Source organism: Nansenia antarctica (assembly GCF_963989245.1).
Source record: "Nansenia antarctica genome assembly, chromosome: 3".
NCBI lineage: Eukaryota > Metazoa > Chordata > Actinopteri > Argentiniformes > Microstomatidae > Nansenia > Nansenia antarctica.
In genome coordinates this window covers 64,346,767-64,358,440 of record NC_137688.1, presented here as the reverse complement: position 1 = coordinate 64,358,440, position 11,674 = coordinate 64,346,767, and positions in this window count along the sequence as shown.

The following is an 11,674-nucleotide window of genomic DNA, read 5'->3' as shown; positions in this document are numbered from 1 at the left end:
GTAAAACGTTGACATTTGTACAGCTTCCATGGCTTAAAACAGACGTGTTGGTTACATCATTCCATACATCTCTGAATTATTGAAACTGGACAGTGCTGTTTGTGTTTGGGAGCTTTGTAAAGTATAAAAGTGTAAAACATTTGACCTTGCTATCCCGCTGGTCTCTGGCCTCCTTCTGGTACTTGGCCTTGTTGACCTCCTGCTTTACCTCCTTTTCTATCAGTTGGAGCCGAGTTCGCGCCTTACGTTGCATTGGATCAGAACAGGAGTTTAAATACCACACGAGACCACACGGTCACAAACACATTGCAGAAGAGGAACTGTCATTTTCATGTCCTTATCAACTAATTATTTTTGTCACTGACACTCTAATTAACAACTCTCTGACAGTGTTCATTCTCCTTGACTCCCTACCAGCTGGGTAACGTCCTCTCTCTGTGGGACACCTGATGCAGTCTGCAGGCCATCTCTCTGTCCCTCTCTGTCCCTAGCACTGAATTCAACAAATCATTTACTGAACATTTCGAAATACTTTCTTATGTGGCTAAACAGATTCTATCCATGTTTTCATCATCCAACCTAGCTGGAATGTGACGTCACAGATGTAGAATCTGCCCACCTGGAGTCACTGGCTGACTGGAGCTGCTTCAGGCTCTTCTCTCCCTTCTCCAACAGGAAGTCAGTCATGTCGGCCAGAGTGAAGTTCTCAGCAGCCTGGCCTTCCTCTTGCAGCTTCACCAGATCCTTCATGTGTCCCCGCTGGAATATGATAAAGAACACACTACTATACTGCATTTGCAGATTTTAAAACGATATGTACGAATATGTTCTAATTACTTCATGTGTGATCTTAAAAAAATGTTTCTTTTAGAACATTACCATCTGTGTTTTGTCCGTTTTAACGGTGTCCAGGTACTCGTTGAAGGTGTTGTACTCCTTCACTGAGCAGACAACCTTGGGAAGAGACCACAGTGTGTGAGAAGTGAATATGGTCTGATTAAAGTGTATCCTGTCACCTCAATCACTTCTGACATCATTAAGTTCAGTTTCACCTCACAACGGTAAGGCGTAATAAACGTCACACTTACATTGTCATCTTGCGTGATGAAGTTCTGCTTCTTCAGCTTGTCATGCCTGTCCTTCTGGTGGTGATACTCTTTGAGGTTTGGGTCATGCAAGCTGTGGTAATCAGACCTCATAATGTGACACTTGGGGTCATTGAGGCTGAAGACTGGCTGAAACAACTGGAGGAATAACATCAATACTTTACTTATACGGCCCTTGGTACTGGGTTAGGGTTAGTAGGTAAGAGTCAGTCCTAGATGGACCTTGGTACTGGGTTAGGGTTAGTAAGTAAGAGTAAGAGGTCTAGATGGAGGTTAAGCTGGTAGAACATGATGGTGTTTGGGTATTTGGGTTTTGCTCTGAAGCTAATCTGAATCTGATAAAGCAGGACTGTCATTTCCTTTTTCACAGTCATTTCCTTTTTCACCAGTCTGCCTCAGGGCCTTCTTCTCTGAGGTGGTGGAGGATTCTCCATCATAGGAGGACGGACTGCTTGACTGCTCAGTCAGGAAGTAAAGGGGGTTCCTGAAGATGGTGTGGATTCTCACCCTCTTTGGGGCGACCCCGGGGTCGTGTTCCACACAACTGGCTGGTGAGGAGGAAGGTTCTGATGCCTCTCCGTCTGTCGGGGGCACAGGGAGGTCCTGTGAGACCGACGTGCCGGGCTCCTGCAGGGGTACGAGATCGTGGTCCAGTATGTTGTCGAACACCGTCTCCATGAAGCCTGCCACGATGTCGTCCATCTTCTGGGACGGCATCCAGGTCCCTGGATGTCTGTCGTCTAGCTCCTCTGACAGATGGCTGACAGACGGCACTGGAGTTCCCTCTCCAAGTCCGATGTCACCCTGGTTCACATCGTCCTTCACCCTCTCCAGAACACTGGTCACCACATCCAAGGCTGTTTGACTGGCCTTTGAAGAGGAAACGAGGTCCTGGTCCAGTGTGTTGTCGAACACCGTGTCCATGAACCCTGACACAATGTCGTCCATCTTATGGGACGGCATCCAGGTCCCTGGATGTGCGTCGTCTAGCTCCGGCTGGAGCCTGGCCTCCTCTGATTGGCTGACAGACGGAACTGGAGTCCCCTCTCCAAGTCCGATGTCACCCTGGGTCACATGGTCCTTCACCCCCTCCAGGATACTGGTCACCACGTCCAAGGCTGTTTGACTGGCCTTCGCAGAGGCAACTCTAACAGCTGGAGGGCGGACCGGGTACATCCAGACGGTGACTTGCTCCTTCACCTCCTCCAGAACACTTGTGACGAACGCGATCACAATCCTGTCGAGGTTTACAGCGTTCAGCTCCTCTGATTGTTTGTCATCTCGATGTTGGTCACCACATCCAAGGCTGTTTGACTGGCCTTTGAAGAGGCAACAAGGTCCTGGTCCAGTGTGTTGTCGAACACCGTGTCCATGAAGCCTGCCACGATGTCGTCCATCTTATGGGACTGCATCCAGGTCCCTGGATGTGCGTCGTCTAGCTCCGGCTGGAGCCTGGCCTCCTCTGATTGGCTGACAGACGGCACTGGAGTCCCCTCTCCAAGTCCGATGTCACCCTGGGTCACATGGTCCTTCACCCCCTCCAGGATACTGGTCACCACGTCCAAGGCTGTTTGACTGGCCTTCGCAGAGGCAACTCTAACAGCTGGAGGGCGGACCGGGTACATCCAGACGGTGACTTGCTCCTTCACCTCCTCCAGAACACTTGCGACGAACGCGATCACAATCCTGTTTCGAGGTTTCCAGCGTTCAGCTCCTCTGATTGTTCGTCATCTCGACTCCCCCCAAGGAGCCTGACCACCGGCTCCTCGCTGGGTCGGAACGGGTTCACAACCCGAGAAACGCACCTCAACATGCCGGAGGCGATTCTGGCACTGCCAGCCCGCTGTGCCGCTGGTTTCAGCCCTCGCGCTGACGCCTCCGGTTTCAGCTCAGCCTTGACCGCCTTGGCGAGCTGCTTCCTGACACCCGTCGTGCCCAGGTGGTCCAGGACAGCGCACCTGACAACTGCCCTCAGCTGTCTAAGCTTGTTGACGACTTACCTGCCTCTGGCTGAGGAGCTGGAGGAGCGGTCTGATGAACAGGGGCTTCAATTCAAACACAAATCAAAGATTATAGGTCATTGATGTGATTTGGTTTTACATGTTGATTTCACGTTGTATTTTAAACTTTCAAGCCCAAATCCCATGACTTCATGTGAAATCTTACCAAGTTGTGGCGTTTTACATATTTTGTCCAGGAGCCTGTTCCCACGGCGACAGGCCTCTGTCATCTTCTTATACTCCTTGATGCTGTTTTGCATCTCCTGCACTTTCCTCTGCTGAAAGGGTCCATATTGGTACTGATTCTTTTTCTGTGAGGAGGAACATTATTTGGATATGTCCAAGGTAAAAACAAGGTTATTGATTTGGATTGTCAATTCAATCATCCTTCTTGGGACGAGTACAAAGATGCTAAGGCTTTGTTGTCAATTTCTAGGGTAAAACGTTGACATTTGTACAGCTTCCATGGCTTAAAACAGACGTGTTGGTTACATCATTCCATACATCTCTGAATTATTGAAACTGGACAGTGCTGTTTGTGTTTGGGAGCTTTGTAAAGTATAAAAGTGTAAAACATTTGACCTTGCTATCCCGCTGGTCTCTGGCCTCCTTCTGGTACTTGGCCTTGTTGACCTCCTGCTTTACCTCCTTTTCTATCAGTTGGAGCCGAGTTCGCGCCTTACGTTGCATTGGATCAGAACAGGAGTTTAAATACCACACGAGACCACACGGTCACAAACACATTGCAGAAGAGGAACTGTCATTTTCATGTCCTTATCAACTAATTATTTTTGTCACTGACACTCTAATTAACAACTCTCTGACAGTGTTCATTCTCCTTGACTCCCTACCAGCTGGGTAACGTCCTCTCTCTGTGGGACACCTGATGCAGTCTGCAGGCCATCTCTCTGTCCCTAGCACTGAATTCAACTAATCATTTACTGAACATTTCGAAATACTTTCTTATGTGGCTAAACAGATTCTATCCATGTTTTCATCATCCAACCCAGCTGGAATGTGACGTCACAGATGTACAATCTGCCCACCTGGAGTCACTGGCTGACTGGAGCTGCTTCAGGCTCTTCTCTCCCTTCTCCAACAGGAAGTCAGTCATGTCGGCCAGAGTGAAGTTCTCAGCAGCCTGGCCTTCCTCTTGCAGCTTCACCAGATCCTTCATGTGTCCCTGCTGGAATATGATAAAGAACACACTACTATACTGCATTTGCAGATTTTAAAACGATATGTACGAATATGTTCTAATTACTTCATGTGTGATCTTAAAAAAATGTTCCTTTTAGAACATTACCATCTGTGTTTTGTCCGTTTTAACGGTGTCCAGGTACTTGTTGAAGGTGTTGTACTCCTTCACTGAGCAGACAACCTTGGGAAGAGACCACCGTGTGTGAGAAGTGAATATGGTCTGATTAAAGTGTATCCTGTCACCTCAATCACTTCTGACATCATTAAGTTGAGTTTCACCTCACAACGGTAAGGCGTAATAAACGTCACACTTACATTGTCATCTTGCGTGATGAAGTTCTGCTTCTTCAGCTTGTCATGCCTGTCCTTCTGGTGGTGATACTCTTTGAGGTTTGGGTCATGCAAGCTGTGGTAATCAGACCTCATAATGTGACACTTGGGGTCATTGAGGCTGAAGACTGGCTGAAACAACTGGAGGAATAACATCAATACTTTACTTATACGGCCCTTGGTACTGGGTTAGGGTTAGTAGGTAAGAGTCAGTCCTAGATGGACCTTGGTACTGGGTTAGGGTTAGTAAGTACGAGTAAGAGGTCTAGATGGAGGTTAAGCTGGTAGAACATGATGGTGTTTGGGTATTTGGGTTTTGCTCTGAAGCTAATCTGAATCTGATAAAGCAGGACTGTCATTTCCTTTTTCACAGCTAGTCTAACAAAGAAAATTACATCACTACCAAGTGATCAAACACTACAATGAGTAGTAGAGGGCTAGCATTAGCGTTGGGGTAAGCTATAAAACAAGATGTTGGTTACTAAAACATGCCCTATGACAGAATAGGTGGAATCTCCTAGACACCTTGCTTAGACCTTTATCCAGTCCTTTCAGATCTATACAACTCTGGGGAGTAGGGGCCTATGTTTCTGGACACGGCCTAGCTTATGCCTATCCAGTCCTGTCAGATCTGCTCCTGCCTTGGGAGCTATGGGTAGGTCTGTGCAGGGCCTCCATGTCTACTCTAACAGTCTGAAAGTGTTGTGATGTGAGATGAGGCGTGGTCCCTACCTGTTCACCCAGGCTGCTCCTGGTCAGCTCAAAAGTGTCATTTTCTTTCAGTGAGTCGATCTCTTCATTCATCGCTCGTTCCCATCCGGGTGCCTCTGGTGACCTCAGGGCTTCTCTATAGGTTTGAGGGACTCCACATACCGCCCTGTAACAATAATCAACACTTGTATTGGTTACGTCCTCATCTGTAAAGTCTGATGAGTAGTCGTTTAAGTATTGTGGGGCCCTCTTGTCTCTTTTTGGATAGCGATGCTTTTCACTATGACTAGGTTGTGAATCTGCATTGTTTTCATCATGTTCGTCTGTATCTGTATTTACAGTCTCATCACTCCCCTCTAGAACCTGACTCCCTGTGCTCTCTTCACCCTGTTGGAGTGGCACATGAGTGCTGTTCTCACTACCAGATGTTCTGCCATTATGTGTCTGGAGTTCTGTATCATCCTCATCAGTTTGAGTATGTTGTTCCGCACTGTTCTTTCTAATGAATTTTACTAGTCTGTGTTTTGATACCTTTCCTGTATGTGGTTTGTATACTAGGTTTGCCGGGCTGTTTTTGCTGTACCCCACAAATATCCCTTTTTCACATCTGGGGTCAAGCTTCTTATGATCGTGTTTATACGCATAACACTCTGAGCCGAACACCCACATTTGACAGATTGGGTTTCTGTCCTGTTAACATGAAGGGGTATTGTTGGTCCTTTCTTTGTAGCATCTATTTCGGATGTGAGCTGCATTTTTTACAGCATAAGGCCACAGTACCTTTGGTAATCCCTTCTCTAGTAATTGGCACCTTCCCATTTCAAATAATGTCCTAAACTGTCTCTCGGCGGTGCCATTTTGATGAGGTGAAAAGGGGCACGATGTCTCATGTCGTATCCATCTATCTCTTAACAGTGACTGAAAATAATTGCTTGTGAATTCCGTACCATTATCTGATCTTATGCACTTGACTTGGCCATATGGTGCACTGTCTGCAAGGAATCTTTCAGTTGCTAATGTTGTCTCACTCTTGTTTTTAAGGAAATAAACTGACACTGCCCCTGAGAAATCATCTGTGAATGCAATCGCATATTTATGTCCATCTTGAGAAGTTGGGTCAATAGGACCTGCTAAGTCAGTATGTACTAACTCTAGGGGTGCACTAGCTTTTGCGTCAGGTTTCCTATTTCTGATGTTGGTAAATTTCCCTTCAGTACAGACACTACAGTATATCTTAGTGTTACCTGTGATCTTCTTACCCTCTACCACCTTTGGTAATTTCAACACATCATCTACATTACAATGACCCATAATTTCATGCCATGTTTTTACATCACAAGTCAAGTTCACTTTGTCTCTGGACATCATATCATTTACTGAATAATCAACACATGTTTCATCATTTACCGTTTCCAAGTAGTACAGTCTCTCATACTGCTCTATGCGGAAAACGGCTCCATCTCTGTTGATGAGCATGTTCTGTCCTTCTTGAAAGGTCACCTTATCTCCGTCAGTTGTGGCTGCTTGTACGGAGAGTATGCTCTGTGGGTAGGATGGTATGAATAGCGCATTCCTCAGTGTGACTCCGACGCATCTTCCTTCTGAGTCCTGTAAGAACACCTCTGCATCGCCCCGTTTCACTGCCACGTTGTTCATCCTGGTTCCGTCAGCTAGTTCCATGTAGTGTGACTTCGGGTCAAAGGTCTCGTCAAATCTCGTGAACTTGTTTTCCTCTGTTATGATGTGGGATGTAGCTCCGCAGTCTACCATTAGTCCGTTTCTTCTAATAGTGTCTGGGAGGAATCCTTGACTGACTGTGAATACAAAAGTATGTTCTTCCTCACCTTCTCGTCTGTCCGCAGTCTGTTTTGCGTCATCTTTCTGCTGGGGGTTTTTGCGACATGTTTCATCGCTGTGTGTAGAGCTTCTATGGTAGCTGCACCACTTAGCTCCACTGCCTCTCTTCTGAGCTACACTGGTTCCTTTCTGACGACACTCTCTTGCTATGTGTCCCTGGCCTCCGCATCCGTAACATGTCACCGATGCTATGTTTACTTTCATGACGTTGTCTGATTTTTCTTTAGTGTCAAACTTTTATGTCTCCTCGTAGCTCCGTAGCTTACTTTTAAACTGGGTGAACGTCAGTTCATCACTGCTCTGTGTTGTATGAATGGCGAAAAGCTTGTACGCCTCTGGAAGTCCCTTTAGAATCATCGCTATAATTAGTCCGTCACCAATAATTTCTTTTGCATTTCTTAGGGAAGTTACTGCCTTTTCAGCTCGGATGATGTAATCTGTCACAGTTCCACCAGACTCTTTCTTTAGTGACGTTAGTTCTGTATACAGGGCAATACTCCTTGGCTTACCCTGACTGGCGTAATGACTTCGTAGTATTTCAAGTGCTTTCTTGCCTTCATCTGCCGCCTCTCTCATAACCAACGATAGGCTCTTGTCGTCCAGGAATTGGATTAGCTCTGCGTAGCATTCTTCGTTCTTTTCTGGATCTGGACCTTCATTCCTGGTGCAGAGTATCGTGTCTTTTAATCCCATCATTCTCATGTGGCCGAGAAACTTCACTTCCCAAAGTTCGTAGTTGTTTTCATCTCCGTCAAAAACGAAACGGATATTTATACCTAAATGTCACGTGATATATATATGCATAAACGTCACGTGTTACACATGTCACATGTACAGATAAACCTATATATAAGATATAACCTTTACAATAAATGTGTACAAGGCACTACAACACAAATATGTACCATGAATGTACACTCATCCTAATACATGAGAACACACATCCCAACAGACCTTTTCTTTATAACAAGCACAACAACAACAAAACGTTATTATGCCGATGTGCTGTGTGTCTAACGTTACAAGCTGATTTGTGCATGACAGCCGCGCATTGACATATTTCCATGTCTGATGTCTAATGTCTAATGTCTGATGTACTTATGTCATTTCAATGCATTATAGACCTTTTCTTTACACGCTTCGTGCACTAGGTGGGCCGCGAATACTGTAGAGATTTGTAAAGTGGGCCGTGAGTCCAAAAAGGTTGGGAACCGCTGCATTACGCCGGGTGCACACAGGGCCATTGCGTTGCGTTGCGTCGTTCTGGCGCAACCTGGTGGGATGGACTTCAAAACTGCGTGTTGCTAGCGAAGTTTCCCACAGAAGTGGGGAAAAAAACGTCAGATCAGATATATAAACGGGTTATTTTGATAAACTGGACACATTTTGTGAATATATATGGTTACTTTCTCGCCTGAAAACATATAAAAACTTCATAAAATGACATATTAACACGTGTAGAGCCAAATTACAGATTTTAGCCAATGGCGGCCAAAATTGAGGATTTAAAATCTGAGGCGAGAGCTCTGGGCAAGAAACTACTTCCGGTTGTTTTGACGGATCCAACGCAACGCAAAAGCTGATTTTTTGACTGATTGCCGCACCCTGACGGTCAAGAAACGCAATGCAGAGCAACGCAACTGATCAACGCAACGGCAACGCAACGGCCCCATTGAGATGAATGACTTCCGGTGCAACGCAACCCAACGCAATGGCCCTGTGTGCAAGCGGCGTTAGACTATCAAAGCAGGACACCTGAGATATCTGCGCGTTTGTCACAGGGCGACAGTGAGTTGCGCATTGAGTTGCATCTTGTAAGAAATGCGCTATACAAATCAAATTTGATTTGATTTGATTTGATTCCTCTGCCCGGCGTCAGTCCAATGGAATCGTCAAGCACAGCCTTCCCCTTATAAATACATCGGTGCGCGATTACAGAGATGTACAATCATGTTTATTTAAAAATAAATTGTGGTGTTTGACAGCGGATGATGGTAGACATATTTAATGTAAAGTTATCTATCTAAAGTTATCTATCCACAGACTGATATGTGCATGATATGCGCAAATCCCCCCCCCCCCCCTTGGTGGTATATGACGCTATCTGTATTGCGGCACTTATTATATTATCGATGGATGTGCCATGATGGAGGGCAGTGAGCGGGAGACTCATCAAGGACATGTAGTTAATTAATGCAGTGTTCCTGTCACATCGGATTTCGTAACGCCATCAAAATATATCTGTGCTGTTATATATATATATATAAATTACATGTTATAAGGCTGATCTGCGCATGATAGTGCTGCATTTTGACATATTTCATGTTTCCGCCCGTTGATGGTATATGACGCTATAGTCAGTCCCAATGGTCCAAAAGTCAAGCGCTTCGTAACACAGACGGGGTGAATTTTATGAATGAAAGTGAAAGTTCTGTCACAAAACACCGTTACGTATCCTCACACATTTTTAAGTGGGTATATGGAAATCCTTGGCCTTTCCTAGTGGGTATACGGCATAGTCCTGCGTATCACCTAGACTACACCACTGGAGCACAGGTTTCATACAGGTTAGAGCTTATTCTGTCATGGTCTGATAATGAAGCATTGTTCTTTTTTATTTGATGACTTGTTTGATCGATTGATAGCGTTCAAGTTCATTCAAGTTGTGAATGAATCGCAAGCGTCAATGCTTTTTAACCCTCAGGAAACTAAATTGCAGGAATGAATCGCAAGCGTCAATGCTTTTTAACCCTCAGGAAACTAAATTGCAGGGCTGACACGTTTAAATAGCTAAACAATAATCATAATCATAATAATTATAATAATAATAATAAATTAATATTCATGATTTTTTATTGCCATGTGTGCCAAAAGTTTATTACATCCCATTACAAGTACAAGAGAGTAAAATTCATGGCAATGGAAAACATTTGGCAAGATACAATTGAGCAATACAATAATAGAATGGTCAAAAATTATAATGTTGTCCGTGTGCACATGCATTTATCATTTGGGGGCCCCCGGATGCCCCGTGTGCCTGGTCTGTTCCGCCGCCGGGGCACCTGCTTGGCCGTCCTTGTGCGGGGCATTTTATGGTCTGTGCTTGCTTGGCTGGGCCGGGCGGGCTGGGTGTGTGTGCTCCCCGGGGGGGGGGTCCACCGCTGGGTGCTGGTAGGCAAACTGGTTAGTAGTCGCTGTATGTGTAGAGGGCTGCAAGGGAATTTTCCTGGCTACATAGTGTACAGGTTTTTTACTTTTGCCTGCTTGCGGCTCTGTCAGTATGTGAAGCGCATTGAGTTGCATCAATACAAATAATACGCTATACAAATAAAATGTGGTTTGATTTGATTTGATTATAGTCCATAAAGCATCTAGTGGGACTTCGGCGTAGTTCCTTCCCATCCCATCTGGGCATCAAAGCTGTAATAAAAAAAGAAGACAGTACATTTAAAATGATTGCCCACTGTTACCAACACCACTTTTACGAAATAGCCTACTACTATCTTCATAAAATAGAATTGCTTATACAATGACAATGACAAATACCTGAAGTGCTGGTGACTCATCAAGGTGTCATCTCTCAGAACCTCTCACCTCCTCATTCTGTAACACAAATTTCAGGTCAGAGGTGTGGACTCTTCTCTAGTGTAGGTTTTCCATAGACTGTACTTGTACTGAAGTAGGCTAGTGAAGTCATTTAAATTCACAGTATTATTCTACAGCAAATCTACATATCAATGAATTAATCATTATTTTTGATTCCACATAACATTACCGTTCATTACAAAAGCATTTACTTTTTCTATAATCTATTACATCTCTAACAAAGCTAGCTAGCTAGCTAACAAGCTGACACTTGTTTGGCTAGCTAGCTAACAAGCTAACACTTGTTTGGCTAGCTGGTACACACAAACACACTAAAATGGTGCATGAAACATACTGTACAGTATGTTGCATGTTTAGTAGGTCTGCAACAAATGTATTTATTCATTATGTTTTATCTTTGACAACCTATTTCTTCCTCCCACTGTTAGGGATTTGTATTAAAATAACTAGAAGTGATAAATCAAGTACTGTGTGTTCATTTAAATAATATGTGACTGAGGTCAGTTGAGGTCTCACAAAGCCAAATAAAAGAGAGGTTCTGCTTTTGAGCGACATGGGGGGAAGGGGCTCCTGACTGGGAGAAAGTGTTGTGGTTCAAACCGCCTGTAGATTGCTTATTTTTACCTGCTAACCATTTTGTACCTGCTGTTATCTGCTGTTACCTGCTGTTATGATACAACCTGCTGTTATTATTGATAGCATTAGCGCGAGCTTCAGCATCCATTTTGTCAACAAACAACTCCACACACATGGCTCCTTACATACAGCTGGGGTGGGCGTGGCTACACACACTGCCACACTAATACGAATAATACCCCCCACCCGACTTTGCTAACTAAATGTAGGTATTTAGTGAATGTGATA